This window comes from Thalassophryne amazonica, chromosome 8 (genome assembly GCF_902500255.1).
Source record: "Thalassophryne amazonica chromosome 8, fThaAma1.1, whole genome shotgun sequence".
NCBI lineage: Eukaryota > Metazoa > Chordata > Actinopteri > Batrachoidiformes > Batrachoididae > Thalassophryne > Thalassophryne amazonica.
The window spans coordinates 99,555,319-99,581,470 of record NC_047110.1 but is presented as its reverse complement, the minus strand read 5'-3'; the positions used below and the strand labels follow the sequence as shown (position 1 = coordinate 99,581,470).

The 26,152-nt window shown below is 40.2% G+C and overlaps 1 protein-coding gene across 2 annotated transcripts in view; it reads right to left on the bottom strand.

Annotated features, from left to right (window-relative positions):
* The window catches only part of tspan9a (tetraspanin 9a), a 782,740-nt gene that overhangs the window by 555,438 nt on the left and 201,150 nt on the right, over positions 1–26,152 (bottom strand). For both annotated transcript variants that reach the window (XM_034177075.1, XM_034177076.1), the window contains exon 2: positions 14,919–14,986. The gene's annotated coding sequence lies outside the window, so the exon portion shown is untranslated. The remainder of the gene's footprint in view (positions 1–14,918; positions 14,987–26,152) is intronic.

Genomic DNA, 26,152 nt, shown 5'->3' with positions numbered 1-26,152 from the left:
TCACTCCATTTAAAATCCTCTCTCTGCTCGCTGCGCACTGAACGTGTCGCGCCTGCATTCAGGAATCTCATGACGTCAGACGCTTTGCTTCGGAAGTGGCAAGGGGGTGGACATTGCTACGTCACACTCTGGCTGTTTCCACAATCTGAAAGAAGTTCAGTGATCGCCATCTTGAATTTGTGTCGCCCGAACCACAAAAAAGCTTTAAAAAAACAGCAGTAGAACGATTCTCCCATCACCCTGCTGGGAGAAGCTTTTTTTCAGCTACTTTTCGGAGTGATGCCGACCGAGGGAGGACTGACGACTTGGTGGGATATTGATCGAACCGCGACAGCAGGCCTACCCGCACGGAGAAGCCGGCCTTCAGGCATCATTCCTGGGCAGAGCGAGGCATGCAGCCGGGGTGATGGAGCAAACCCACTCAGTCCGAAATCTCCCACTTTTTGGATATATGCGAAGTCGCAGTTTGCCCAACGGAGTTTAATTCTGCAGCTTTATCAAGGTGAGAATATAAAAATAAAACGTGACGTTTACTGCACTGCTGTGAAGGTTTAATGATCGCCTAACGTTATCTTACCCTTTTAGCACAGTTGATCTGAGTGCACGCTTTAATTTGTAAATGGTTCAGTCTTTTTTATTTTTACCAAATAAAGCTACAGCTTTTTTCGGAGACCACAAAAGCTCAACTTTAAATAACTTTTTTTTTTGGGCGTTTTTTCCCCCTTTATATACACTCAACAAAAATATAAACGCAACACTTTTGGTTTTGCTCCCATTTTGTATAGGATGAACTCAAAGATCTAAACCTTTTTCCACACACACAATATCATCATTTCCCTCAAATATTGTTCACAAACCAGTCTAAATCTGTGATAGTGAGCACTTCTCCTTTGCTGAGATAATCCATCCCACCTCACAGGTGTGCCATATCAAGATGCTGATTAGACACCATGATTAGTGCACAGGTGTGCCTTAGACTGTCCACAATAAAAGGCCACTCTGAAAGGTGCAGTTTTGTTTTATTGGGGGGGGGGGGGGGGATACCAGTCAGTATCTGGTGTGACCACCATTTGCCTCATGCAGTGCAACACATCTCCTTCTCATAGAGTTGATCAGGTTGTCAATTGTGGCCTGTGGAATGTTGGTCCACTCCTCTTCAATGGCTGTGCGAAGTTGCTGGATATTGGCAGGAACTGGTACACGCTGTCGTATACGCCGGTCCAGAGCATCCCAAACACGCTCAATGGGTGACATGTCCGGTGAGTATGCCGGCCATGCAAGAACTGGGACATTTTCAGCTTCCAAGAATTGTGTACAGATCCTTGCAACATGGGGTCGTGCATTATCCTGCTGCAACATGAGGTGATGTTCTTGGATGTATGGCACAACAATGGGCCTCAGGATCTCGTCACGGTATCTCTGTGCATTCAAAATGCCATCAATAAAATACACCTGTGTTCTTCGTCCATAACAGACGCCTGCCCATACCATAACCCCACCGCCACCATGGGCCACTCGATCCACAACACTGACATCAGAAAACGGCTCACCCACACGACGCCACACATGCTGTCTGCCATCTGCCCTAGACAGTGTGAACTGGAATTCATCCGTGAAGAGAACACCTCTCCAACGTGCCAAACACCAGCAAATGTGAGCATTTGCCCACTCAAGTTGGTTACGACGGCGAACTGGAGTCAGGTCGAGACCCCGATGAGGACGACGAACACGCAGATGAGCTTCCCTGAGACGGTTTCTGACAGTTTGTGCAGAAATTCTTTGGTTATGCAAACCGATTGTTTCAGCAGCTGTCCGAGTGGCTGGTCTCAGACGATCTTGGAGGTGAACATGCTGGATATGGAGGTCCTGGGCTGGTGTGGTTACACGTGGTCTGCGGTTGTGAGGCTGGTTGGATGTACTGCCAAATTCTCTGAAACGCCTTTGGAGATGGCTTATGGTACAGAAACGAACATTCAATACACAAGCAACAGCTCTGGTTGACATTCCTGCTGTCAGCATGCCAATTGCACGCTCCCTCAAATCTTGCGACATCTGTGGCATTGTGCTGTGTGATAAAACTGCACCTTTCAGAGTGGCCTTTTATTGTGGGCAGTCTAAGGCACACCTGTGCACTAATCATGGTGTCTAATCAGCATCTTGATATGGCACACCTGTGAGGTGGGATGGATTATCTCAGCAAAGGAGAAGTGCTCACTATCACAGATTTAGACTGGTTTGTGAACAATATTTGAGGGAAATGGTGATATTGTGTATGTGGAAAAAGTTTTAGATCTTTGAGTTCATCTCATACAAAATGGGAGCAAAACCAAAAGTGTTGCATTTATATTTTTGTTGAGTGTGTATATATATATATATATATATATATATATATATATATATATAAATGTTTAGTGTTTCTTTATATTTAAAGAAATATTTTTATTTGTCCCAATCAGGAGCATTTGCTGTGCAGACAACCAAACTTCCATTGATGAGCTGAACACCACGAAGTCCAGTCAAAAGAAAACATCTCTGCTCTTCAGCAACACCACCAGAGTTTAAAGCTGCAGAAGAGACCTTCATCTGGTCCAGAGAATCCAGCAGAACATCACCTGCTTCTAAATGAAAGGCTCTTTCAACAGCAACTATTTTATTATTTTTTAAAAAGCTGTTTCATTTTATATTTTAACAAAAAATGAACGGATCATTAAAAATGTCCCCAAATCAAAGTCAAAAGACATTTGCACAGGTAGAAGCACTCCACTTATTGCGCTCAAATTCATATTTTAGAAATGACTGTCCTGATAACAATATTAAAGGCAATTACATATTTTGGCGAAATTACAAGTTGAAATGACTATAAAAAAAATTCATCATGAAGTTTATGTCACAGAAATCCTACTTTACAGTCACACTGCAGTCATTGTTAAATTATTTCCTGTTGCATTTATAATAAACATTTGTATTTATTTACAGTGTCTGTTTTACTGGTTGAAATGACATAAATAATCTAGCAGAATTAAAAAATGTACAAATTTCCATGTTATTTTGTCTAAAAATAAATGTCTGAGGTTCCTTATGTTAAACAAGAAATTATCTAATCTGAAAAAACAGATGGTTTTAATTTACAGATGAAAGGTTTCTAAAGAACCATTTATTGATTTATTTAGCTATTTTAATTTTAAGTGTTCTAAACTTTTTTTTAACAGTAATCAGAAATTCTGGCATTAACAAACAACAACAAAAAATATTTCCAATGATTTTTCTTCAGAAAACTGCTCTATGAATGAGCAGTCCTGTGACACGTTTCTGTCCACGTCCTGTGACGTGGTTTCTGCACTGATCTGTTTTGTACAGATCAGTGGTTTCTGCACTGATCTGTTTTGTACAGATCAGTGGTTTCTGCCACTTGTCTTCCATGTTTTGGCCCGACGCATCGTTCCTATTGGACAGTGCGAAGCTATGTCACAGCTCAGTGCGTCGAAAGTTGGATTGGGTTGAACTTTGACTGCATCAGCCTGTTGAGAAGCGGCAATGTGCGCTCCCGTCAGAAGCGTCGCTTTAGCTCAGCTTTTGACGCGACACTTCTGATGCCTCTAAAAAGCAACGTGTCTCATTGAAAATAATGCTTTTTAGACCGATTTTTGACGTTTCTGACACTTTTAGTGTGAAAGGCCCATAAGGTTCTGATGCTCAACAGGCAGCGCGTTCACCTTGTGCAGCTCTGTTGAAGGATCCAGGGATTTGTCTATTGGGTGGTTCGCTTTGCTCATCAACTCAGGTCTGAGTCCAAGTCTAGGGAATGGAGTGGTTCTCGGGTGGAGTAAGAAATCTGGTCGTTTTTACGTTTTCACCAAACTTTAGTAGTTTTCTGAGTGTTTTTGATAGAAAACTGCTGCTCTGCGTCTCTCTGCTGGCTGCGGGTGCACAGGGCCTCGGCAGGTGGGGAGGAGCATGTTCTGTGTTAACGTTTCTCTCTTTACTATTTCTTTTTTAAATATAAGAATAACTTGTGAATTATTTATGCAGTTATTTATGTATCATGTAGTTTTTAACTGTTTTTAGTGCACATTTTAATTATGTATTTATTCATATTTATTAGAACCATATTTGTAATGGGGGTTACAGTTGTATAAAAATATTGTTATTACCACTACTGCTGTATTAGCAACTATTCCATGTTATGAGTTTCTGGTATTCATTGTTTTTTTTTTTGTTTGTTTGTTTTTTTTACATTATGTGTTCCTTTGTGTTTTCCACAACATTTAGTGGACAATAGTGTTGGAGCCCCTTGTGACTTTTGGCCCCTGGTCTTCAGCCTGTGCATGCCAGTGCATGAATCCAGCTCTGGTTCTGGTTATTGACTGATCCATTTCATTTAATTTCTTAATTTATTTGAATGGGATAATGCATATTAATGAACAGACAAGTTCTGTAAATATGCCGGATTTAGCTCAAGGCTAATTTCCATCCGCAGTTCCATGGGGTAAAAAATACCACCAAGACAGAACATACATGAACATCCAAATGTTACTTGACTCACAGCTCCAACAGTTACTTACTCGTGTTAATGATTTTTACACACACATACCTGCGTGTAGTTTACCACAAAAAGGGGCTGTGCAGTCATTTACATATTAAAAGAAATTATGTGCCCATCCATCCAACGTTTTACTTGAAAGTTGCATAAAGTGCAGAATCTGATTTGGGGGTAGGATTGTATTTTAACAGCCGGGTGCACACAGACCACAAAAGATTATTTATTCATTTAAATCACAACCTTTAAACACTATATAATCACACAGGCCCCCCCAAAAACATTCTTAATCATATACAGCCATAAATATAATGGTTATGATGATCATTCCTGAGGATATTTCAGTGCTGCCTCCAGCACTTGGTGACCTACGCACAGTCCGTGATAGACGTGGTGAGAGCAGCGGCTCTGCATTACTGGAAGAAAAACAACTGCGGACGCCACATGTTAAACACGTGTCACTGATACGTTTCTTTTTCTGTACCATGTTCTCAATGTAACATCCCACTCTATTTCCTTCTCTGCCTCAGCCTGAAATTCAGTAAAAAAAAAATTGGCTGAATTGTTGCCAAGTAATCTTGGTTTCAGCCGAGTCACTCGATGATTCACAGGCCCAACTCAGGACCACAGAACGTTTAGTTTTTAAAAGAATCTGGATTTTTTAAAGTTTATTTTTGACAGCATTTTGAATGAGACATATATAAAAAAAAGTGATTTAGAAGAATTATTATTTTGAGCTTAGATATGGTTATTTTTCTTCATGCTCAGTGCACATGGTTACTTCATGGACCATCAAAAATTTGAAACCAGACCATCATTTCTGTTGTCAGTTTCTGGATACGATTCTTTAAAAAAAAAATGCATTTCAAACCTGACAGCAGGCTGCAGGCCTCAGAGGATGAATTGAAAGAAAAATATTTTAAGAAATTTGTCAACGATTATATCTACTACTATCTTTTTGCCTTTGTAAATCTGGCTGATTTCACACTCTTTATACCAGACTTTATGTTTCACAGAGTACCAGGTTATTTTATCACTAAATGAAATGCTATTTACTGTAGTTATTTAGCAGTGTACAACACATTGGCACTGTTGCTACACAGCGAAGAGGCCTAAGTCTTAACTGGAATAATCAGGTTTAGAAAATTAATGGATGGATGAATAAAACACATCAGTCAAAAAAACAGGAAAAAAACATTATACCCTCAGGACATCAGATGTAAGCGTGGTCTCCTCCTCCAACCTCATTCTCCTGAACATGGCCGCATTAATCATTCACAGTGAAATGCAATTGTTGGCAAATATACTGTATAGTTGTGCTCAAACGTTTACATACCCTGGAAGATTTTTTTTTTTTTTTTTTTGGCCATTTTTCAGGCAATATGAATGATAACACAAATTTTTTTTCTCTCTTCATAATGGTAAATGGACTGCATTTATATAGCACTTTGCCATCTGCATCAGATGCTCAAAGCGCTTTACAATAATGCCTCACATTCAGCCCGATGTCAGGCTGCTGCCATACAAGGTGCCCACTACACACTAGGACCAACTAGGGGATTAAGGACCTTGCCCAAGGGCCCTTAGTGATTTTCCAGTCAGGCTGGGATTGAACCGAGGACCCTCTGGCCTCAAGCATAGCACTTTACCACTAGACCATCACCTCCCCTTTTCACTTATGGTTAGTGGTTGGGTGAAGCTGTTTATTGTCAAACAACTGTGTTTACTCTTTGTACCATAATGACAACACAAACCACCACTTTGCACAATTTCTCCAATCACAGCCACATAAGCCTGTAACAACCTCTGGGTTGTCTGGGTGTCTTGGCGGCTTTCCTCACTCTTCTCCTTCTTGCACAGTCACTCAGTTTTTGAGAACTGTTGACTCCATACAGATTTACCACAGACTGCCATACTGTTTGTATTTCTTTGCAATTTATATAAATAAAGTCCAAGACTTTATTTTGTGGGCACAGTTTGTGGGTGAGAGCCTCACCCACAAACTACCACAAAAGACTCCAAGCTGTCATTAATCAAGGGGGCAACACACAGCATTAAGAATAGAGGTATGTAAACCTTTGATCAGGGTCATTTGGGTAGTTTGTGTTGTCATTATGATTCTTCTAAAAATTCTGCCAGGGTATGTAAACTTTTGAGCACAACCGTATGTCAGCCACAATGCAAACAAAGTCCATTTAATGTTTTGTAGTATTTATATTCTATTCAGCAGAACATCATAATGCATTGCAACAGACAATAAATGTAAACAGATTTGTGAATACAGTATGTTTATAATGTAACTTTTCTTTGACGCTGAAATATGCTGCAGAGGAACCAATTTCATTTCAAATTGAGGCCATCACTGACCTAAACTGTTCAGTCTTTCCAAACACAATGAAACTCTGCATTCTTTAACCATCTTTTCAATTTGAAAAATGTGCGCTGACCTTTGCAAATAAACATGGTTGTATTACCATCATTCTATCTTGCACTTTGTCACTGATGCTTGCTACATAAATAAAAATGAGATGCATATAAATAATGCACTCACGGATTTGACAATTCAAACAATATCGGCACCCACTTTGCTGAAACTCCTCTGCTGTCTCCGTCTCTCAAGAAGACAATATTTAATGTCTCCCCCGGCCACAGCATAGACAATCAATAGCCAATTAAAAACAGGCCCGAGGTCTCCAGTGGCCACCACTGTATACAGTGGCGTTCAGCCAGGGAAATAAAAATGTAAATGGTTCACTGGTGGAATAACATCAGTCAGTGTCTTTCTGCAAAAACAAGTGGAAGGATATCACTAAACCATGTGACCACCAATGTACCCAGACACCAGCACTTTAATACTGTTGCTCTATTCATCTCCCTGTTCTTTATACCAAGGCAAAGAGTAGCCAGAGACACTCGATGGAAGCGCTACCACCTGCTGAAGGCTGATTCTTCAATAGATAGAGTTAAGGTATGACCCTAATGCAGAGAACAGACTAGACGCCACGTCCAATGTTCGTTATTCAACACACAGGAAACAGTCCAAGGTCATACACAGAAAATCAGTCTAAAGGTAAATAAAACCAGGAATCAGCAGACAGGCATAGAAGACGTGGAATGGCAGCAAGGATAAGTAACACTGAGGCAGTCACTAGGAGCAACAATTTCATGGAATACTGGAAACATATCTGGGGAAAAAATGACTTAAATCTGGTTCACACGGCAAGATTTTCAAGTTGCCTGTAGGTTTTCAATACCTGAGAGACCACACACATGGAGATAAAAAAATCATAGATCTAACAGTTTTGGTCGTACAGTGTGTGGTGTGCAGCCACATAGTAAAGACACCACATGACACACGAACAGAATTCACACATGAACATTCCCAGGCAAAATCACTCGAGATTAAACGTGAGTTCAGTGTAAACAAACGTGGTGGATGAAGAAGACGCAATGGAGATACGTTTGTGGGCTATTTCTAACAAAGGAAAAAAATGATAGAAAAAGAAAAGGCGTTGTTATGGTTAGGGGTCAGGACGGAACTAGATCTCTTCAGGCAATGGATCCAAATGCAGGGAGCTCGACACAGGAAGGAGTACAAAGGAAAATATATTTATTTATAAACAATAAATAAAAGGTGCTGTGCTGGGGTGCCTGCAGTATGGAGAGATGGCCCACCTCCTGGCGGTGAAAATGGGGAGCTGCAGAGTATCCTGAGCCAGTCTTGAAGGAGAATGAGTACTAAGGTTCAAGGACCAGGACCAGGTGGAACGCTCGACTCTGAAACCAGGAACTATGGGGAATAAAGACCCACAGAGTGAGTGAATGCATTCGTAACACTGCAGCCTCAAAACAGTCACAGTTCTCAAAAGGCTTAACACAGGTTGCTTAGGAGGTGAGGAAATAATGTTCCCTTCTTAAGAAATAAGGTTTACTGTTCAGGAATTGTTCACAGTTCATAAATTGTATCCAGAGGTCAGAGGTCAAATGCTGCATGTTGTGATGCAGTTCCAATTAAGCAGGGCTTGATACAGCTGGGTTCTTAATTGTTTGATATCAGAGTTGATGCAGTTCTTAGGAAGAGTTCTTGGAACAGTTCTTTATCATAGCACAGTCAGAGACAGGAACAGGTGAGAACAGGATCCCACTAATATGAGGAGGAACTTAACTGGTGTGTAGCAGAGTCACACTGAGCAGAGAGCCGAGGAGTTCCAAAGTGACATAGCTGTGCAAGAAGCCAGGAACCAGGAGCCAGGGCAGCATGGGAGCCACGCAGGAATCGTCTGGAACATCAGGGAAGACTGTTCGCTCTAATACGGGAATTAGAGGGGAGACCAGATTACTTGAAGTTTAGCTGCAGGAAGCTCTGGTGTCTTCACCACACAACAGGAAGATGTGATCAAGGTCACAGAGAGGCAATCAGGCCTGGTCCTCCTGGTAATGGTCTGGATCATGGATCATGGCTCTGGAAGAACCTGGAAGGTCTACAAGAGTCTGGCAAAGTCTGGCAATGCTCACATGTATTTGGTAACTACTGAACAAAAAGTCAGGGTTTAAATAGTCTGTCAATAATCAATCACTCATCTGATCCAAGTGTGAAAAATAACTGAGGCTGCCATCTGGTGGAGAAACTAACACATGACAGTGGTTAAAAGAGAGTTAAAACCAGGATCTGGGGGAAATCCTGACAGGCACTGGTTAAAGGAGTGGAGACAACACGACCACCGGACTTTCTCGTAAGCCATAACAGCTGTTTTTATTTTGGATTCCGCTCCGTGCTTCAGTCACCTCACTTTCTGATTGGCTGCACATCACACTGAGCAGGCTGCATGCTCGTTTGTGGTCGGGGGACACCATACATGCTGCGATATCGGGCCAAGACTATCCTACATGTTGAATATCCCCGATTTGCAGTCTGAGCGGTCCCGACGTCCTTCTGAGCAGATCAGAGTGCTCGTAACACACCACACACGGCAGGAATATTTGATAAGGTTATCTTTAGCGTCATAACAATAATCGGGAGTCCTTAAAATTATCAGAAGGGGAAGCTTGGGTCCGATATTGGCCAAATTATCTTGCCGTGTGAACCAGGCATTACAATCCAGAAACTGAAAAGGGCACAGGGTGAAACTAATATATATCAAGACAAGAAGACTAACTGAAAACAGCTGTACATAATACATATAATGCAAAACACGTGACAATCAGACAGCAAATGTAAGGAAAGCACACTAGAGGGAGCAAGAGAACAGAGTTGTGAAAGCACAGAGAGGGGACATCAGAATAAAAGCACAAGATAATTAACAAGTAGGAGAACCACGAGCGAACACAAAGAATATCTAACATGCAGGCGAATCACTACAGAGCAACAGAACATTACTAAAATATGCAGTGAGCTCACGAGGGTGCTGTGAATGAACCAGAATATCGTCACCTTCCTAAAATAAAGGCCTAAGTCATGTTTTGGGAAATATGACTTAAGCCATTATTTTAGGAAGGTGATGATATAATAATAATGCATAGAAAATAGTTGCAAAACCAGACTAAGCAGAGACCAGAAAACAACACCAAAACACAACCAATGACAGATTCTGATTATCCTAATCAGTACAAATTAATCTGCCAATTGGAGAACAAGACAAAAGACACTACTGAAATCTTTTTTTTCCATTTCCATTTTCCATCATTTTAAGCCCTATGCCTTCTATATCTTTTTTAAAGACATTTTTCTGTTGCTTTTTCAAAACACATATTGAGACAAGTGGGCAAACAGGATAAAACTGATTGCAAAGATGCAGTATTTAATTTTCCAATGAATTTCAAAACCTACAGTTTGAAAGAGATGTGATGACAGACACAATGGGGATGTTAAATAAACAGTTTAAACAAACTATGACTGAAAAGACACTGTACCAGTAGGCAAGAGTTCAATAAGAGCAATGAGGCTGTGATACTGTATGCTCATGTTTTTGATTCAGAATAGTTTTACTGAATGACTGAACTGAGTCTTGGTCTCCTGTGGGAATCACAAAGTGTCCCTGGATCAAGTCAAGCCTAGGTGCATGTGCTGATGAGGTGTGGTGCAGTATTCGTTACACTCAAAGTACCCTGAGTGCTGACCGGCAACCAAAAAAGTAGAGTAACAGCCCTCCCAAAAGTAGCCACGCATCTCCTGCAGTCAGATAATACAAGGCTTTCTCCTTGGCTTTGTCTAGTAACATGGGTTCAGTCAACCCAGCTGGAAATGGGTACTGACCTTAACTGGGGAAGTAACCTGCAAAGGTTGTAGACTCTGAAGCACTTCACAACATGGTATCTGTTGGTAAACAGGGCCTATTTAGGATTTCTCATTTTGGTCTCTTCAGGTAACTTCACTTGACACAAAATCATTGCAAATTTAACCGCGTGCAGTCTGTCTCTAGACAGACAACATCTAATCATCAACTAGGCATCCTCATCTCTCAAGCAAATTTGAGGTTGGAACTATACCCCCCCCCGAATTGGGCATGCCCAGGAAACCACTCAAAAGGATGTATCGGAGGGGCATCCTAATCATCTTCTGAAACCATCTCAACTGCTACATGAAGGAGCACCAGTTCTCCTTTGAGCTCTCTGAGCTCTTTCCAGATGTCAAAGCTACTCAGCCCAGTGGCTTGTATCCATCTCATTTTCTTTTCTTTTTTTTTTGGGGGGGGGGGGGGTTATACCTCAAACTCTTGACAACTAATAAATATATCACAATGCTAAAATACCCCCGGCCGTGTGAACATAAGAATAGGAACCAGAATGTGAGCTTCTGACCTCTTAAAATAGGTCAAGGTTAGACATCTTGCCCAAGGTTAGAACTTGTCCAAGGTCTGTGCCCCAAAAACGCTCCCTGTGAATTTCAAGACCGTGGTAATACTAGGAATGGACTTCTGTTGAGCAGAGATAGACGGATGGACGGATGCAAAGTCTTCACAATACCTGATGGCCATATTTTGGCCATAACTAGAAAATTGAGACCCTTATGTAGAGATTGAGATCCCTCTTCACAACAACAGTCTGGTGAAAAGCTCAAATTAATACTAAAACAGCATCAAACACAGGCCGAGCCCCAGGCAAAACATACAAACAAACAAACAATGTATGGATTAACGGATTGAAACAATGGATTAACGGATGGAAATAGTTGTTGTAGGGTATACAGATGCTGGTGCACAGTCATCCGATACCAGGAGAGTGTCACATTTGTCATATTTACCAGATGTGTAATTTGGTTCCAAAGTTAATTTGATCTACAATAAGTGGGTCTGTATTCTGCCACTACATTTCTATTTTTTTTTCCAATTTCAATTTATTTTCATTTATCTAGCGCCAAATCACAACAGAGTTGCCTCAAGGCACTTCACACAAGTAAGGTCTAACCTTACTAACCCCCAGAGCAGCAGTTGTAAGGAAAAACTCCCTCTGAGGAAAAAACCTCAAGCAGACCAGACTCAAAGGGGTGACCCTCTGGTTGGGCCATGGTACAGACACAAATCACAAAACAAATATACAAGAAATGCTGTTGGTGCATAGGACAGGAGGGTTTTCAGCAGAAATACCACATCCATCTCTGGATGGATCTGCAACTTAGAGAGAAAAACCAAATCAGGCATCAGAAAGACAAGAAATACAGTATAATTTGCCAGCATTAAACAACAAGAAAAACAGGATGCTAAGGTGATTACTGGCCACTAGCTTCAATAAAGACCCAGAATTTTGGTAAAGTTGAGGCCACGGCATGCTGCGTTTCCTAATAAAATTAATTAAAAGAATAAAAAGTGCAGAATTATACTATGCCAGTATGCTAGCCATACAAAAGGGAAAATAAGTGTGTCTTAAGTCTGGACTTGAAAGTCTCCACAGAATCTGTTTAATTGACGCAGGGAGATCATTCCACAGAACAGGGGCATGATAAGAGAAAGCTCTGTGACCCGCAGAATTCTTATTCACCCTAGGGACACAAAGTAGTCCTGCACCTTGAGAATGCAAAGCCCGGGCCAGTACGTAAGGTTTAATTAGGTCAGCTAGGTAGGGAGGTGCCAGTCCATTAACAATTTTATACACCAGTAGCAGAACCTTAAAATCTGATCTCACTGGGACAGGAAGCCAGTGAAAGATGCCAAAATGGGTGTAATGTGGTCGAACGTTCTGCTTCATGTCAAAAGTCTGGCTGCAGCATTCTGAACCAATTGGAGAGCCCTAATGTTGGACTGCGGCAAACCAGAAAATAGAACATTGCAGTAGTCCAATCTAGAAGAGATAAACACATGGATCAAGGTCTCAGCAAAAGCCATAGACAGGATGGGACGCATATTCGCTATATTTCGCAGGTGGAAGAAAGCAGTCCTCGTAATATTTCTGATGTGGATGTCAAAGGACAATGTAGGATCAAAAATTACCCCAAGGTTCCTCACTTTGTCAGTGTGATGTATGACACACGAGCCTAGGCTGTTAACTGGTCAAATTGATGCCAATGTCTCACTGGACCAAGAACCATCATTTCAGTCTTATCAGAGTTTAAAAGTAGGAAGTTTCTAGATATCCAACTTCTCACTGATGCAAGGCAATCTTCTAAGGATTTTATGTGAATGAGATTACCAGCAGTTATCAGCATGTATAACTGAGTATCATCAGCATAGCAGTGAAAGGTAATCCCAAAACGCCGCAATATGTGCCCAAGAGGTGCTATATAAGTGGAGAAAAGCAAGGGACTAAGATGGACCCCTGTGGAACCCCAAATTTCATGTCACTAAGGTTAGAGGTAGTGTTACTGTACAAAACACAGTGAGAACAACTGGTCAAGTATGACGACAACCATGCAAGGGCATTCCCAGTAATCCCAAAATGATTTTCCAGCCTATCAAGTAGAATAAGATGATCCACAGTATCAAATGCAGCACTGAGATCTACCAGCACCAGAACCTTAGTGGTGTCCGAATCCACTGCAAGCAGAAGATCATTCACCACTTTAGTGAGAGCCATCTCTGTGGAATGATATTTTCTAAAAGCAGACTGCAGTGGCTCAAAGAGATTATTCACAGCAAGATAGTCCACGAGCTGCCGTGACACCACTTTTTCCAGAATTTTAGAGCAAAATGATAGATTTGATATCGGCCGATAGTTTTTCAATACACTACGGTCAAGATTAGGTTTCTTAAATAGTGGGTTAATCATTACAGATTTGAAACATTTAGGAACAGATCCAAAAGTTAAAGAAAGATTAATAATTTCCAGGACAGTCGGCCCAAAAGTGGGCCACACGTCCTTAAATATTTTTGTTGGTATTGGATCAAATAAGCAGGTTGTGCTTTTTGTTGACATTACGAGTTTTGTCAGCATGCCTAGAGAGATACACTCAAATTCTGTGTAGTGGCTGGGTTGAGGCATGCTGGGATATGTTTAACTTAATGGCTTCTATGTTCTTCTTAAAGTAACCCAGGAAATCTTGTGCTGTAAAAGGAGAACGAGCTACAGGTGGTTGTCCATGAATAAGTGTTGCCACCGTGTCAAACATTTCTTATCAACACATTCATTTATTCATTTCCTATACCTGTTTATTCCAGTTAAGGGTTACAGGACAAATTAATACAGGAGTTACTAAATAGCATCCGATTAAATTTAAAATGTCCATTGATGATAAAGTTCAAATTGATTAGGTTTCTGGAAAACATGAATATGGTTGGTAAAGCAAGTATGATGTTCAACATATCAAACCTTGACCTCTTATTCAAGCTCCCACCCTGACGACTAATCACTTGCTTTGGAACTTTACACCTCAATACGGGGCCTCTTGAACACTCATCCACTTGCATGAATAGCATTACAGCCTTTGCTGCCTTGCTCACTCACTCTACATTCCTCCTTCTGCAGGCTATGCCACCACAGGTGCCGTTGAAAACCCTGACAGTTCAGCCTTGCTTTGATCTCAAGGCACAGGTTATCTGCTGCCCGGCTAATTTTAGTTAGCCCATTTAAGCGGTGTGTCTCTTTGATGCATTGGTACTGTGTAGTATTCTGGGCTATTATCAGTGTGGCCTGTTTGCCTCAAGGGAGACGGATTCACCATTACATTTGTAAACACTGTAATCTGTGCAAGATTATCCAGCATGTTTCTGTGTCCTAATAAACTGGTCTGCATCCACGAGTCACATTTCAACAGTGTCATGTGGAAATAAAAGAAAAATGTGTACATATGTGAGCTCAAGAGCTTGTTGAGGAGAAAAAAATAAAGCACAATGCACAAGTGAGTGTTATCAAACCATTAAGAGCATTTGAAGGGTTTTTATTTTGCTGCGCTGTTAACAGATTGTTATAGCAGATGTAACGAGGCCAACGCAGATGAGAGCAGAAATCTTACCTTTTGTTATGTGAGGTAGAAGAAGGAGGCAAGACTTTGCTCCTCAATCACAGTCTCGAGGAGACAACCTACAAAAACAATCAGGAACTCAATCAGTCAGTGGTCCTTCTCAGTTTGCTGGGCAGCAAGCCCAGATGTATACAGTCATTAGTTCATTCATTTATTACGAACATATTTGCTAACAAATCAGCATTACAACTTTCTGTATCCCCCAATTCACCCTATCCTATAAATTATAACATCCTGGTGGGAAACTAGCTTGTTCAAACAGTAAAAATTGGCATATAGGCTCATATCTGTCTAGCCTTGAGTCACTAAAATTTTAGGGGCATCAGCAGCACAATTTGAGCAGGTTGTGTTCATAAAAAGTTATGCAGCAGCACACCCACCTCTGTAATGAAACACAGCAGTCAGCTAACCTGTCCGTGCCCCGCTCCAGATGGTAAACCCAGAGACCCTGCACACCGCAGCAGAAAGCCAAGGAGCAACATGAAAGGGTACACGTCAGCGCGGCTGACAGCCACGAAAGCAAACATGTCTGTTTGTCTCACGGCTGCAGCGCACATTTCTCTCTCTTTATCTACACTTCATGTGCACAACTCAGATCAAACGTACATGCAAAAACAAGGGTGCACAAAGAGCTACGCGCCAAAAAAAAGGAAGAAAAAAAATGCACCCAGACTACCATGGTGCAAGTGTTGTTCTCCTGCATGAATGATGGCTCACTACAAAACACCTTCAGATGAAAAGAACAGCAGATACCTGCTGGCTGATTTAGCGCCTCAATCTCAACAGGTGTGTCACTGTTCACCCCCACAGGATGACTTATGACAGCACAGCCTCGGCTTTCATTTTGGTGGTGGCTAAACTTTCACCCTATCAGTTGCATAAACTTGCAGAAGGACAATGACCACTGCCAATGCCAAAGGGGCTATTTTTGCTTGACAATGTCATTTTCATGACAAGGACAGCAAGTTAGGAAAGCAGGTAGCTCAATGGGACAGGAAAGAGGCCACCAATATGTAGACCTGGGTTTGATTTCATTGCATTGTTCCAGGCCACCCAGCTGTAAATAGGTAACTTGTAGTCACCTGTCCAGTGGGACTTGTTGACTGTCATCCACATCACACTGCTGTCATTGAGGATAAGCACTGTCTGAATGGGTCTCAGGGACTGTATATGTAGTGCACCCAGAAAGTATTCACAGCGCTTCACTTTTTCCACATTTTATGTTACAGCCTTATTCCAAAATGCATAAAACATTTTTCCCTCAAAATGCTATACACAATACCCCATAATGACAATGTGAAAAAAGTTTAGATTTTTGAAAATCTATTAAAAATAAAAACCCTAAGAATGAATGAATGAATGAATTTATTTGGCACACAAACTCAACAGTAACAAAAAAACTGATACACAAGACAATTGCACCGTGATGTGTGACCAAAAGGGGGTGAGCAGAAGCAAAGCTTATAAACGCCCACCCCTTATATACATACAAACATACATATATACGTACTCATTACAAACCCCAGAGCAAGCACACAGGCGACAGTGGTAAGGAAAGACTCCCTCCGATGTATTGAGGAAGAAACCTCAAGCAGACCAGACTCTAAGGGGTGACCCTCTCCTTGGGCCATGCTACAAACACATTTAACACAACACAAACTCAAGTCCCATCATCATAAACATCTCTAGTGTAGATACATACATATATACACATACGACATACACACATACCTACATACATATGCAATGCGTGTGATTTTATACTACATATTTACAAGATAGAAAAACAAAGTGCACACAACTAAACAATGATCAACAAAACACCCTAACCCTCAACACCCTTCCTCCTAGACCTATCTAGAAAAAACCATGTACCTATACTGCTGCTTAAACTGGTTCATGCTTGGACATTGCTTGAGCTCCACCCTCAATCTGTTCCACATCCTCACTCCACAAACAGAAATACAAAAACCTTTTAATGTGGTACGTGCCCACTGATGTTTTAAGTTAAACTCCCCCCTCAGATTATAATCCCCTACTCTATTAAAGAACATGTTTTTAATATTTCCAGGAAGTAAATTGTTTATTGCTTTATACACGATTTGTACTGATTGAAAATGAACCAGATCAGTAAATTTTAAAATTTTTGATTTTAAGAATAGTGAATTTGTGTGGTCTCTATAACCAGTATTATTAATTATTCTTATTGCTCTTTTCTGCAGTATGAATAATGGTTGTGTTGTACATTTATAATTATTGCTCCAGACCTCTGCACAATAGTGTAAATATGGTAAGATCAGTGAGCAATAGAGAATGCAGAGTGAGTTGTGGACCAGAATGTATTTAACTTTGTTCAGAACTGACATGCTTCTTGACAGTTTGCTCTGTATATGTTTTATATGAGACTTCCAGTTTACTTTATCATCAATTATCACCGCAAGAAACTTAGTTTCATATACTCTTTCAATATCCACCCCCTGTACTTGTAACTGTACTTGCACTCGTATGTCTTTATTACAATTGCCAAATAACAAATATTTTGTTTTACTTAAATTTAATGATAATTTATTTCTGTCAAACCACATTTTCAGCTTTCCCATTTCTGAAGTGGTGTTCCTTAGTAGTTTCTGCAAATCCCCCCCAGAACAAAAAAATACTTGTGTCATCTGCAAATAATACTAATCTTGGACACATTAAAAATATCATTTATATAAAGTAAAAAGAGTTTCGGACCCAATACTGACCCCTGTGGGACACCACAAGCAATGTCCAAGCATGATGATGTATATTCCCCCAACTTCACAAATTGTTTTCTATTATTCAAATAACTTCTCACCCAGTGCAACACTAATCCCCTGATCCCATACCGTTCAAGTTTATTGATTAATATATCATGACTGATTGTGTCGAAAGCTTTTTTAAGGTCTATGAATATTCCAACTGAATGTAATTTATGATCTATGGCATTTGTGATCTCCTCAACTGATTCTATTCATGCCAGTGATGTTGAACTATTTGCTCTAAATCCATATTGACTGTCAGTAAGTAATTTATGTTTGTTTATAAATTTATCTAATCTATTGTTGAATAAGTTTTCTAAAATTCTGGAAAATTGTGGAAGCAAAGAAACAGGCCTATAATCAGTGAAGTGGTGTCTATCCCCAGTCTTATACAGCGGTACAACTTTGGCTATTTTCATTTCATTGGGAAATTTACCGGTTTGAAATGACAAATTACAAATATATGTTAATGGTTCTGAAATCCCTTCAATGACCTGTTTTACAACTATCATGTCAATTTCATTTAAATCAGTAGATGTTTTGTATTTGCAATTGTTAACAATATCTATGATTTCTTTTTCTTCCACTGCTGTGAGGAACATTGAACAGGGATTCCTCTCTATAAGATTATCATTCCAGTCCTCAGATAACACTGAATCAGGAATCTTTTTTGCCAAGTTAGGTCCAACATTTACAAAAAAATTATTAAAGCCATTAACCACCTCATCCATATTTTCCTTTCTGATATTGTTATCAATGAAATATTGAGGATAGCGCTGCTGTTTTGTACCATTTTTAATAATGGTATTTAATATATCCCATATTCCTTTGATATTATTTTTGTTATTACAACCCCTGGCAAAAATTATGGAATCACCGGCCTCGGAGGATGTTCATTCAGTTGTTTAATTTTGTAGAAAAAAAGCAGATCACAGACATGACACAAAACTAAAGTCATTTCAAATGGCAACTATCTGGCTTTAAGAAACACTATAAGAAATCAGGAAAAAAAGTTGTGGCAGTCAGTAACGGTTATTTTTTTAGACCAAGCAGAGGGAAAAAAAATATGGACTCACTCAATTCTGAGGAATAAATTATGGATTCACCCTGTAAATTTTCATCCCCAAAACTAACACCTGCATCAAATCAGATCTGCTCATTAGTCTGCATCTAAAAAGGAGTGATCACACCTTGGAGAGCTGTTGCACCAAGTGCACTGACATGAATCATGGCTCCAACACGAGAGATGTCAATTGAAACAAAGGAGAGGATTATCAAACTCTTAAAAGAGGGTAAATCATCACGCAATGTTGCAAAAGATGTTGGTTGTTCACAGTCAGTTGTGTCTAAACTGTGGACCAAATACAAACAACATGGGAAGGTTGTTAAAGGCAAACATACTGGTAGACCAAGGAAGACATCAAAGCGTCAAGACAGAAAACTTAAAGCAATATGTCTCAAAAATCGAAATGGGATTTACATACAGAAAAGCTAAACGAAAGCCATCATTAACACCTAAACAGAAAAAAACAAGGTTACAATGGGCTAAGGAAAAGCAATTGTGGACTGTGGATGACTGGATGAAAGTCATATTCAGTGATGAATCTCGAATCTGCATTGCGCAAGGTGATGATGCTGGAACTTTTGTTTGGTGCCATTCCAATGAGATTTATAAAGATGACTGCCTGAAGAGAACATGTAAATTTCCACAGTCATTGATGATATGGGGCTGCATGTCAGGTAAAGGCACTGGAGAGATGGCTGTCATTACATCATCAATAAATGCACAAGTTTACGTTGATATTTTGGACACTTTTCTTATCCCATCAATTGGAAGGATGTTTGGGGATGATGAAATCATTTTTCAAGATGATAATGCATCTTGCCATAGAGCAAAAACTGTGAAAACATTCCTTGCAAAAAGACACATAGGCTCAATGTCATGGCCTGCAAATAGTCCGGATCTTAATCCAATTGAAAATCTTTGGTGGAAGTTGAAGAAAATGGTCCATGACAAAGCTCCAACCTGCAAAGCTGATCTGGCAACAGCAATCAGAGAAAGTTGGAGCCAGATTGATGAAGACTACTGTTTGTCACTCATTAAGTCCATGCCTCAGAGACTGCAAGCTGTTATAAAAGCCAGAGGTGGTGCAACAAAATACTAGTGATGTGTTGGAGCGTTCTTTTGTTTTTCATGATTCCATAATTTTTTCCTCAGAATTGAGTGATTCCATATTTTTTTCCCTCTGCTTGGTCTAAAAAAGTAACCGTTACTGACTGCCACAATTTTTTTTCCTGATTTCTTATAGTGTTTCTTAAAGCCAGAAAGTTGCCATTTGAAATGACTTTAGTTTTGTGTCGTGTCTGTGATCTGCTTTTTTCTACAAAATTAAACAACTGAATGAACATCCTCCGAGGCCGGTGATTCCATAATTTTTGCCAGGGGTTGTATATAATATCTTACTATAGTATTCCTTTCTACATACCCTTATAATATTAGTTAACTTATTTTTATATTTCTTATATCTATTTTCTGCCTCCTTAGTCCTTAGTTTTATGAATTCTTTACATAGAGTATTTTTCTTTTTACATGCATTTTGTAATCCCTTCGTCAACCATGGCCGAGCTTTGAATTTTGGTTTTCTACCGTATTATTTTATTGGACAATTTTTTTCATATAGTGATGTAAATATTTTTTAAAAAGCTCCATATGCTCTATCAACATCACCTTCACTGTATACCTCTTCCCAGTTTTGCGCCCGTAAATCATACTTCAGTGTATTCATCTTTTCCTCTGTTTGCTCTCGCCTGTATTTTAGTTTTTTCTCTGGTTGATTCCTCCAGTGGTTTCTATTATAAACAATGAGAACTGGTAAGTGGTCACTGATGTCATTGATTAGTAAACCACTCACTGTATTGTTTTCAATATATTGGTGAATATATTATCGATTAAGGTGGCACGGTGGGATGTAATTCTACTTGGCCTAGTGATTTTTGGATATAAACTCATGCTGTACACTGTACTGATAAATTCATCTGTTATTTTATGCCTGTTTGGATTAAGCAGATCAATATTTAAGTCACCACAAATGAAGACAACTTTTTAATTGGTTTTTGAGAACATTTCTCCCATCCAGTCAGTGAATGCTTCAATACTAGACCCTGGTGCTCTATATATACAGCTGACTATTACATTTTTATTTTTTCATTCACATATTTCAATAGTTATACATTCTATTAAGTTATCAATCACAACTGTCATATTTTCTACTACTTCATAATCCATGTTCTTATTCACATACACAGCCACTCCTCCTCCACTCTTATTCTGTTTACACAGTTAAATTCTTATTCATCCAGTTCAAAATCAATTCCTTTATCTGCGTTGATCCACGTTTCTGATATAGCAATTATATTGAATGTTTTTTTAAATTGACTTAAATATTTCTTGATGTTATTAAAGTTTGCATACAGACTTCTGCTGTTGAAATGAATTATTGATAATTTATTATCTGTTTTAATGGTCTGACTGAACTGTTCAACTGTGTAATAGTTCTCAAATGTTTGAGAAAAAATTATTGTCCGGATCTATATCATGCTCCAAGTCCAGTAAATTATGATCCGTGTATTTAAATGTTGTCAATTCCAGTTTTTTATTATCAACAATTCTTTGAATTCTATCCCTCTTGTCTCCAGAGGTAGATGATGTAGATGAATAAGTTCTTCCAGTCTGCGTCATGGTGCTGCGTTATGTTTGAGTCATCATACCGTATTATCCGTATTTGTCCAGTTCCTCCATGTTCCTGATTACCATAACTTTGGCTTGCTCTGGAGTCCCGTTCAATTTGATAAATATTTTACAGTTTGATGTCCATGTATGCTGAATTTTTCTGTTTTTTTCCTGGCAATGTCAGGGCTGTGAAATGAAAATTGTGAAATCCGAGGAAAATTCGCAGGGGGTAGATTGTAGAATATTAAAAAAAAAAAAAAAAATCAGGGTAAAATATCAATAACATACCTAATAATAAAAAGCCACACATTCTTGTGTAACTTCCTGTAAATCCACTCAAAGCCACAATGTCTTTTTTCCCATGAAAAAAGTCTACATTAATAAAAACTCATGTACATTGTTGTGTAAATTCATGTAGCCTAAATTCATTCAAAGCCACAATGTCTTTTTTTCAATCAAAGAAAGTCTAGATTAATGAAAGAAAAAAAGGCACATAATCTTTTCTGAAATCCTGTTTGAACAGCACAATGTTTATTTTCCAGAGAGAAAAAAATTCTTACCAGTTCGCTTTTCCCATTTATCTTTCAGGTGTGTTGATGAAGCCAGCAACAATTCCACGGATTCTTGTCCTTATCACACTTTTTCAAAACGTCTTTCTTGCCATCTTCGCTGTGTCTGATGTCGCTCCGTGATATAGACATGCTGCAAAATTCTTCTTTTAAAAAGTTGAAAGTTCTAAAAGTTTGCGATGTCCACATGCTACGTTCAGCTAGCTTCGCACAGGAGCCACACAGCATCACCGCAGCAACCAACCAGTCCTGCTTTACGACAACTGTCGTAACAGCCAGGCTTTGAGTGGCATTTATTTTCATCGAAACTCTGCGGATCCGAGGAAACTGATTTGTATCTGTAACACACAGATCAGTGTCCACGGACTTATAAAACTTGCATGACGTCGTAAAAAAAGCGAATGCTTTGCGATAAACATTTTAAAAACTCAGTAACGATCACAATTAAAGAGTACAACACTGACATTCCCGCACCCCTCCCCATGATGAAATCCATGGCATTCCGCGGATCCATGGAGGTTTCACAGCCCTGAATGTCGGTGTTTTGTTTGGTCAGATGTTCATTGATGAATACATGCCATCCTTTCAGTTTTCTTCCTTGTTTTAACAGTGCGATTTTATGTTTTCTGTTGATGAACTTCATGATAACAGCTTGTGTATCGCTGTCATCTCTCCGGGGCAGAGGGTGGCACGCTTCAATATTATTGAAATCCATTTCAATTCCTTTGGATTGTAGGAAGTCAGCCACCTGTTGTTCCACAGAGCTGACATCCAGCTCACTGGGCTCCCCCCCGCTGTCGGAAATCACATGTATATAAGTATTCACACTCTGCTTGGGCCATGCTACTGACACAATTTACAAAACAATTCACAAAATGAATATACGGGAAATGTTACCAGTGCACAGGACAGGAGGGTTACAGAAACAGACACCACACCCATCTCTGGATGGAGTCACACCTCAAACAGAGAGAAAAAAAAACAGCATCAGGCATCAGAAAGACAACAAATACAGTATAATTTGTCAGCATTAAGTTACAAGAAAAACAGAAGAAATACTAAGGTGATCGCCAGCCACTACCCCTAAGCTTCAATAAAAGACCCAGAATTTAGATAAAGTTGAGGCTGCAGCCCACTCCATTTCATAATACAATGAATTTAAAAGGGTAAAAAGCATAGTAACATACTATGCCAGTATGCTAGCCATATGAAAAGGAAAATAAGTCTGTCTTAAGTCTGGACTTGAAAGTCTCCACAGAATCTGACTGTTTTATTGACGCAGGGAGATCATTCCACAGAACAGGGGCACGATAAGAGAAAGCTCTGTGACCCGCAGAATTCTTCTTCACCCTAGGGACACTAAGTAGTCCTACACCCTGAGAATGCAGAGCCCGGGCTGGTACGTAGGTTTTAAGAAGGTCAGCTAAGTAGGGAGGTCCCAGTCCGTGAACAATTTTATAGGCTAATAGCAGAACCTTAAAATCTGATCTCACAGGGACAGGAAGCCAGTGGAGAGATGCAAAAATGGGTGTAATGTGGTCAAACTTTCTGCTTCATGTCAAAAGTCTGGCAGCAGCATTTTGAACCAATTAGAGACCCCTAATGCTGGACTGCGGTAAACCAGAAAATAGAACATTGCAGTATTCCAATTTAGAAGAGACAAATGCATGAATCAGGGTCTCAGCATCAGCCATAGATGGGATGGGACAAATCTTCGCTATATTTCGCAGGTGGAAGAAAGCAGTCCTCATCATATCTCTAATGTGGAGGTCAAAGGAGAATGTAGGATCAAAAATTACCCCAAGGTTCCTCACTTTGTCAGTGTGATGTATGACACACGAGCCTAGGCTAAGTGTTAGCTGGTCAAACTGATGGCAATGTCTCATTGGACCAAGAACCATCATTTCAGTCTTATCAGAGTTTAAAAGTAGGAAGTTGCTAGACATCCAGCTTCTCATTGATGCAAGGCAATCTTCTAAGGATTTTATGTGGATGAGATTACCAGCGGATATTGACATGTATAACTGAGTATCATCAGCATAGCAGCGAAAGGTAATCCCAAAACATGAACCTCAAAATTGAGCTCAGGTGCATCCTGTTTTCACTGATCATCCTTGAGATGTTTCTACAGCTTAATTAGAGTCCACCTGGGGTAAATTCAGTTGAATGGATATTATTTGGAAAGGCACACACCTGTCTACATAGAAGATTCCACAGTTGACAGTGCATGTCAGAGCACAAAACCAAGCATGAAGACAAAGGAATTGTCTGTAGACCTCTGAGATGGGATTGTCTTGAGGCACAAATCTGGGGAAGGGCACAAAAGCATTTCTGCTGTTTTGAAGGCCTCAATGAGCACAGTGGCCTCCACTGTGCATAAATGGAAGAAGTACGTATCGACCAGGACTCTTCCTAGAGCTGGCCACCCGTCTAAACTGAGCGATAGGGGGAGAACGACGTGACAAAGAGGCTGATGGTCACTCTGTCAGCGCTTCAACATTCCTCAGTGGAGAGAGAAGAACCTTCCAGAAGGACAACCATCTCTGCAGCAATCCATCAATCAGACTTGTATGGTAGAGTCGCTACAATTATTTGCACACACCATCAGCTCGTGGGAAGTGTCGGCCAAATTCCAGGTGACACACACAAACATCTAAAACTGCTCACTTGGCACTTAGAAAATGTGTGGCCATTCACGCTATTAGCATGAAAACAATAAGCAGACAATCACTTTTGAGCTGGATGTGAAATTTGTCTAAGTGCCCCACGACTGTAAAGTTGCCAAGTACACATGTGGCATGCCAGTGTCGGCTCCTCCCCACAACACGTGCATGTGTTTCATGTACCCCCCCCAACACACGGCGTGCAGTTCCACCAGGACTCTTCCTAGAGCTGGCCGACCATCTAAACTGAGCAATCAGGGGTGAAGGGCCTTAGTCAGGGAGGTGACCAAGAACCTCATGATCACCCTGTCAGCGCTTCAGCATTCCTCTATGGACAGAAGAGAACCTTCCAGAAGGACAACCATCTCTGCAGCAGTCCATCAATCAGGCCTGTATGGTAGAGGGGCCAGACGGAAGCCACTCCTTAGTAAAAGGTACATGGCAGCCCGCCTGGAGTTTGTTAAAAGGCACCTGAAGGACTCTCAGACCATGAGAAACAAAATTTTCTGGTCTGATGAGACAAAGATTGAACTCTTTGGTGTGAATGCCAGGGGTCATGTTGGCAAGAAACCAGGCACCATCCCTGCAGTGAAGCATGGTGGTGGCAGCATCATGCTATGGGGATGTTTTTCAGCAGCAGGAACTGAGAGACTAGTCAGGATTGAGGGAAAGATGAATGTAACAATGTACGGAGACATCCTGGATAAAAACCTGCTCCAGAGGGCTCTTGGGCAGCACGGTGACTTAGTTAGCATTGTTGCCTCACAGCAAAAAGGTCATGGGATCGATTCCCACCTGTGACCTTTCTGTGTGGACTTTGCATGTGCTCCCCCTGTTGGCGTGGGTTCGCGCCGGGTACTACGGCTTCCTCCCACATCCAAAGACATGCAGGTTAGGTGAATTGGAAAGGTTATAATTGCCCAGATCTCCCTTGTAAGAGAGATCACAATCTCAATGGGACTAACCTGGTTAAATACGAGTAAATGGTAAATTTAAATTTAGTTTTTTATTTTAAATAAATTTGCAAAAAATAAAAAAAATTAACTTTTCTCTTGTCATTATTATGAGGTGTTGTGAGAAGAATGGGGGGAAAATGAATTTACTCCATTTTGGAATAAGGCTGTAACATAAAATGTGGAAAAAGTGAAGTGCTGTGAATACTTTCTGGATGCACCGTAGGGTATACTCGTTGAACTGATGAATCATGTCCCAAAAGTCTCAATTTACTTGCCAGCCTACATTCTAATCCTTACATTAACCCGATTTATACTGACAGCCTCCTTATGTATGATATATGGAACACACAAGCATACATACATATACAAGGTCGGTTAGAAAAGTATCCAACCTTTTTATTTTTTGCAAAAACCTGATGGATTTGAATCACGTGTCCTTGCATGAGCCAACCCTGAACCTTTGTGCACATGCGTGAACTTTTTCACGCCTGTCGATTGCATCATTTCTTGGTAAGCAGCCTTTGTGT